Below are 6647 nucleotides of genomic sequence, written 5' to 3'. Positions count from 1 at the left end.
CACACACACACTATTTGCTGTATGTTCAGGAAAGGTCAATACCAGCTGACATCCAGTCCAGAAGGTGTCCGTGTTAATGGAAACGTGTGGGAATTGCTAGTGCTAATCACTATTTGACTAATTAGAGAAACATTCTGACTGCTAACAACCACACAGTAATAAGGAAACCAAAGAATTCCACATTTATCATCTCCACACACATACACAGACAAAACTGCCCCACTATCTGCTCTGAGGTGCCCTAGGGCAAATAACCATTGAGGGTGTGTACAGCAGTCAGGTGTGTGTGTGTGTGTGTTTGTGTGTATGCGTATGCGTATGTGATTGACAGGTATTGATTTACTATGGCTTAGAGTGCTAGAGGGTAGAATCTCAAAGGGAATGGACCTTCAACACACACACACACACACACAGTCATTATTTCACTTGATCACTAGTTTCTCCAGTGGCGCTTCTGCAGTATGTAAATATGTCTAGAGCAGAAGAGTGCTGTTCCACTTACGAAATCAAATAAGTTTGCTAAGAGAGGATTATATTCTCTCTTACTCACACACACATGCACACACACACACACACACACACACACATCACACACACACTCAAGCAGGTAGCTTGTTAGGAGTTTGTGGGCATCAAATCCAAATCTGCAACCACCCCCATCTCTCCTCATCCTGGGACTCCATTTTTCAAACACACACAAACTGCTATCTGTGCACGTCCGATATCTTCTATCTTCTTTCATTATTTAAAAGCTGCTGCTGAACACACACTTTAGTCGACCACTATGGGGTAATGAGCTAGGATGCAACCTAACCACACACACACACAGACATGAGTAGCATACTACTGAGGGGTGTATGTAGGGACACATTCTTCCCACTTTCATGCACACACACACACACACCACTTCTACTCTCTGATGAGCATTAGCTAATCCACACTGACGGGCCTGCTCCATTACCCATAATCCTTAATGCCTTTTTAATGTATTGTTCTTTCTTTTTCTCTCCGACTGTCACTCTCTCTTTCTATATATATATAGTGGCATCTTTAGCCACTTTCGGTGTGTCCAGTCACACTCAGTCCAGTTCTATTAAAGGGGAAATCTATCAGTGTCACAGAGTCATTTGCACCTTTTAAAAAGGTGTCACGCTGTATTCCATCCCCTACTACAATCAATTCATAGAGCTCTAGTGAGGCCGAATGTGAATGACAAACAGTTTGGGAAGTTAGTAGAGAAGGAGACAGAGGAATGTTACCTATTTAGCTTTGATGCCTCTTAACAATTCCCGTTCCTTAACGCTTCCATTAAAAATTATTTTGAATTTGTGGAAGAACTATTTGGACAAAGGAAATCCAATTCTGTTACCTAATGCTGGGTTCTTTTTAAATAATAAAATAAATACAAAATAAAAACTGTCATCACATATTTCATTCATTTTCATAAAATGCTACTGACATAACTCATCTTTCCAAAGCAACCTACATCTTGCAGGTCATCATGATTTATCTGTTGCCTCTTTTATCATGGCCACATAACAACAGACATACACACTCACAGGCACTACACAAACAAACACACTCCCTGTTTTAAAAGCATGTGTTCAGGAATGCCTCCCTCTTTTTAATCAAGCAGCAATGTTTTGTCATCTTTCAGACCCATATGAACACACACGCACACACACACACACAAACACACACACTTCTGCGGGCACTGTCTAATGACATCATGCCTCTATAGCCCTGACTTAAAAATAAATGTACAGTATAGTGATGGAAAAATACTTTAGCCAAAAACACATTCATCTGAGGGGGGTTGATCAAACTCAGTGTAATGTGTTATCTATATAATCTATGTAAATTTGTGTGTGCACAGGTTTGACTGTACTTTTGCGGGGTAAATTTTGAAAGTTTGAAAATATAGTGAAATACACAAATGTAGTGAAACATGTCAAAAACGGACTATTGAGGACATTTGAGGTGCTCCCCATTGTTTGAAAGGCTCATAAATCTTTTTTTTCGTTAAATATAAATATGAGGTTTAGCAAATATTATCACCTCATTTTAGAAACCATGAAAGATCTATGAGATGCATTACCATTCAAAAGTCTGAGATTAGTATTATATATATGTGACCCTGGACCACAAAACCAGTCTTAAGTTATATATATATATATATATATAACTTTTATTCAGTAGTATCACACTATATTGATCAAAAGTGACAGTAAAGGCTTTTATATTGTTACAAAAGTAATGCTGTTCTTTTCAACTCCATTCTAGTTCCAGTTCTATTCATCAAAGAATCCTGAATAAAATGTATGGTTTCAAAAATATTAAGCAGCACCATGTTTTCAGCATTGATAATAATAAGAAATGTTTCTTGAGCACCAAATCAGCATATTAGAATGATTTCTGAAGATCATGTGACACTGAAGACAGGAGTAATAACTGCTGAAAATTCAGCTTTGCATCACGGTAATAAATGAAAATGTAAAAAATATATTACAGTAGAAAACGGTTACTTTCAATTGCAATAATATTTCACAATATTGCTATTTTGACTATATTTTTGATCAAATAAATGCTGCCTTGGAGAGCATAAGAGACTTCAAAAACATCTTCCTGACGCCACATTTTTGAAAAGTAGTGTATAGTGAAACTGTTTGTAGTGAGTGTGTATATTGAAAGTGTGCATATGTGAGAAGTGAAATGTGGCAACAGCAGCACAAAAGACTATCACAATGACCTTAATCAGCACATGCACACACACTTACGTCATAAAAACAACTTATACCCCACTCTCACACACACACACACACCTGCACGAACACACAAACATACACACATCATTTGCTACAGTATCATTACAAAAATCAACACCCTCCTTCACTGCTCTCTAATCCTTCCTGGTCTATCATTCTGTCCTTATCTATTCATCTTCCCCTTTCCCCCCAGAGTAAGTATGTCGTCCCTCCTTCGGTAAACTGACCTGTTCAACATTTTTGCACTTGTTGACTCGATCCTGTTCTTCTCTCGCCATCTTCATATCCTCTAAAAACTCTTGGTGGACATTCTCAAGGAAAATCACAGACACTCAACATAAATAATCTCAATATCTCAATAATCAAAACAGGAAGAGATAACAAGTATTATAGATAGCGCTTTTATTGTTAAATTATTAACTTCTGCAAGCTATATGCCAAACCAGGTCTTTGATCTTGCTCAAGTTACAATGAATTATTAATTCAGACTTGAAAAGACTGTAAAAGTTTACAATACCGCTTGTTATGAAGTGTCACTGCAGTGGTGACTACAGTAAACAATACACATTAAAAATGCACTCAGTATTTTTCTCCTTGAAAAAGTTTTACACAAAGAAATTAATAGTATTTTTTAAGTGTAAAATCATTTACAAATGAGATGATCGCTCCAGTCATATCAGTAGCCTTTCTGTGGTTGCTTCATCTACCAGGAATGTCCTTAAACTTAAGGTTTCATTTTAGGGTTCCCACACTTTTTGACCAACAGCTTTTCACATCCTTTTCAAGCATGTGTGATTACATAAAAATAATTTTGATTCAGACTGTTTCATTAATGAATCATTTAGTGAACTGATTCAACTGAGTAACTGAAAAGAACCGACTCAAAATGATTTGCTTACAAATCAGACATCACCATGGCTTGTTCTCAAGTTTAATTCTAAACAAAAGCAATAGCTGATGAAATCTTTTAACTTAAATATCATTTATCATTTTTATCAATATTATTTTTCTATGATTTTATTAAATGTAGATGACTTTTTCAGGCCTGGAGAACACAACTGTAGATCCCTGAAATATTTTCCATGGCTTTACTTTAATCCAGAAACATTTATAGTGATGTATAGAATGAATTCTTTGTTACAAGACAACCTAATGTGTTCAGGCCTACAGGTCCCACCAGAGTTAAATAGTACTACACTCCACAAAACAATCAATAATCACACCATAGAGACATCCACCCACACCCACACGCAATCTCCTGTCAGAATAGAAACTCCAGCAGTGACAGGACATCTGACAACTGTGGTCTAATAGATGGATATAAAGGGCCCTAAAAGAGAGTGCGAGTTTGTGTGAGGGTGAAAGCACGAGTGTGTGTGTGTGCGCGTGTAAGGAGGGGGAGCCAAATTAATGTGGGGTCTGATACCCCCCTATGGGAGCAGCTCAATTAACGATCCACACCGGCTGAGGCACCGGGCTAAAAGCCATCTCACTCTCAATCTCTCTTACTTACGCTCTCTCTGTCTCTCTACCCACCCCCTAATCCTGAGAGCAGGAATCAAGGAGCCAGAGAGAAATAAAGAAAGTCACTTGGAGATGCACATTAAAGGAGAGTCTGGGACCTTTCAGTTGTGTGTGCATGAGTCATTGCATGTAATTTCATAAAGCACACACACACACAAGCACACACAATGCTCGCTCAGAGTCGCCACTAAAACAACACAACATTCTTCTCTTCACCAAAAACACACTGTGTTTCTGTGTGAACACTTGTGTGGTGTGTGTGTGTGTTTGAGTGAGGGTAGGTGTTTGTGTGTCTAATTACTATTTTGGGTAGTGCATGGTATGGATTATGTGTGTTTTTGTGTGCATACATACAAAACTGATACTTATACATACAAAATCTGAAAAACCTACTCTTTTGGGACGTCCGGGATGTTCTCAGTGAAAACTCAGTGATTGACAAATAATGCAAATAATGCTGTCAAATCGATTATCCAAAAGAAAAGTTTGTTTACATAATATATATGTGTGTACTTTGTATATTTATATGTATATATAAATATTCACACATACATGTATATATTCAAGAAATATTTACATGTCCATATATTCATATTTATATATGATTTATATAATATAAATAATATATATTACATATATTTTTAAAAAATATATACATGTGTCTATATTTATATATACATATAAATATACACAGCACACACACACACACACATATATATATTTGTTTAAAGATTTGTTTTAAAAAGTCTATAGTATTAGCTTTTTTTAAATAAGATTAATAGAAGTCTATCGTACATTTCCATTAAGAAAGAACTAAATGTATGTGTTTATGTGTGAGTATACACTCTCATCTTGTCATCTTTTGATTAATCTGTGATGGTTTTGGGCTTGAAAATATAAAAATCATAAAATGTTGATGATGGAGTGATGATAACAGTCTTTTGCTCTTTGTGCGAACCAAAGAACATCATCCCATGAGCAACACCGGAACAGTCAGAGTTGCACCAGGGTAAATATTTCAGCAGAAACACACTTACAGAATGAACACGTCTTTCCCTATCACTCTTCCATTCTTTATCTCTCACTTTCTCCCTCCCTTATTCACAGACCATTTAATCTTTTAATATCATTCTATATTAAGAAAACAGTCCAGATAGGTCAGTCCACACACATACGGAGAGACACACAATCTAAACTAGTTTTCATAATTGGAACAACATAACAACCCATGATTTATCCATATATTACACAAGATCTCAGACTTAACTATATTCATATCTAGAAACACAATACCAGCCCATCAATTCATCCACATACTGCACAATATGTTAAATACACACATGCACAAAGAGGTCGAACAGCTTGTCGCAGTGGAGGGCTCCCTACCCAATGTACACACTCTCACTTTTTCAACTAGTTGTATGGCCTTTATTCAAAGTATTCAAGTAAATATCAAAGGATCAAGATATTTAGATGCTGGTTAATACAAATGAATCTCCACTGATCACAAATTAAAAAGGGAGAACCATTCACACACACTCCTACACACAAAGACTCAGCATTACTATAAATTGCTAGAAAATAAATTAACTTACCTTTTACTCTTTCAGCTTTTTTCTCTTTCTTTCTCTTCCGAGAGTCCTTTAAGCCTCAAGTTCATCCATTCCTGACAGGTGCCATGGTCCCGTAGACTCCAGAGGAACAACAGGCTCACACACACTCTCCTCAGTCTCTCAAGAACACGCACACACACTGTGAGGAGGAATGACAGATCACAGCAGCAGTAACAGTCCACACGTGGACATGTGTCTCCAATGTGAAGTCCAAGACTTCTTTTAATTCATGTTTCTGTCTTTTTTCCCCTCTCTCTCTCAGTCTCTTCTGTCGTGGTCTGAAATGATTTTCCAGACTTCTCTCTTTCTCCTTTATTTTATTTCTTTGCTCCTAATTCCAGTGGTTCTTTCTCTATCTACCTTCTTTTTTCCTTCTCTCTCTCAGTATTTCTCTGCTTTGGTTCTTGCGCTGACTGCTACCGCAGAGCTCTCCAGCTTTCCCTCTCCCTCTCTCTCTTTCCCCTGCCTCGGTCAGCCACTCCCTCCTGGATGGCAGGCTATTATGGGTGGAGACTGGTCAGAGGTAAAAGTCTCTCTCTCTCTCTCTCGTGAATACTGGGATGTACACTATCAGATGTGTGTTTTGTTATGTTGGAATGTTTTAATTAGTTCTGGATGAGTTCCTATGGACTCCGGTGCTTTAGCTCACCTTTGGAGAGTAATGAGGTAAACTATTAAAGGGGTCATATGATGCGATTTCAAGTTTTCCTTTCTCTTTGGAGTGTTACAAGCTGATTGTGCATAG

General features: G+C 37.3%; 1 protein-coding gene across 3 annotated transcripts in view; it reads right to left on the bottom strand.

The window, feature by feature from the left end:
* The window catches only part of LOC107711952 (semaphorin-3B-like), a 32719-nt gene extending 26346 nt beyond the window's left edge, over positions 1-6373 (bottom strand). For all 3 annotated transcript variants that reach the window (XM_016517050.1, XM_016517051.1, XM_016517052.1), the window contains exon 1: positions 5885-6373. The gene's annotated coding sequence lies outside the window, so the exon portion shown is untranslated. The remainder of the gene's footprint in view (positions 1-5884) is intronic.
* Between the last annotated feature and the right edge of the window lie 274 nt (positions 6374-6647).

The sequence above is a fragment of the Sinocyclocheilus rhinocerous genome, unplaced genomic scaffold (assembly GCF_001515625.1).
Source record: "Sinocyclocheilus rhinocerous isolate Xijiao unplaced genomic scaffold, SAMN03320098_v1.1 scaffold1168, whole genome shotgun sequence".
NCBI lineage: Eukaryota > Metazoa > Chordata > Actinopteri > Cypriniformes > Cyprinidae > Sinocyclocheilus > Sinocyclocheilus rhinocerous.
The sequence above is the reverse complement of the archived record's forward strand: the minus strand, read 5'-3'. Positions and strand labels throughout refer to the sequence as shown.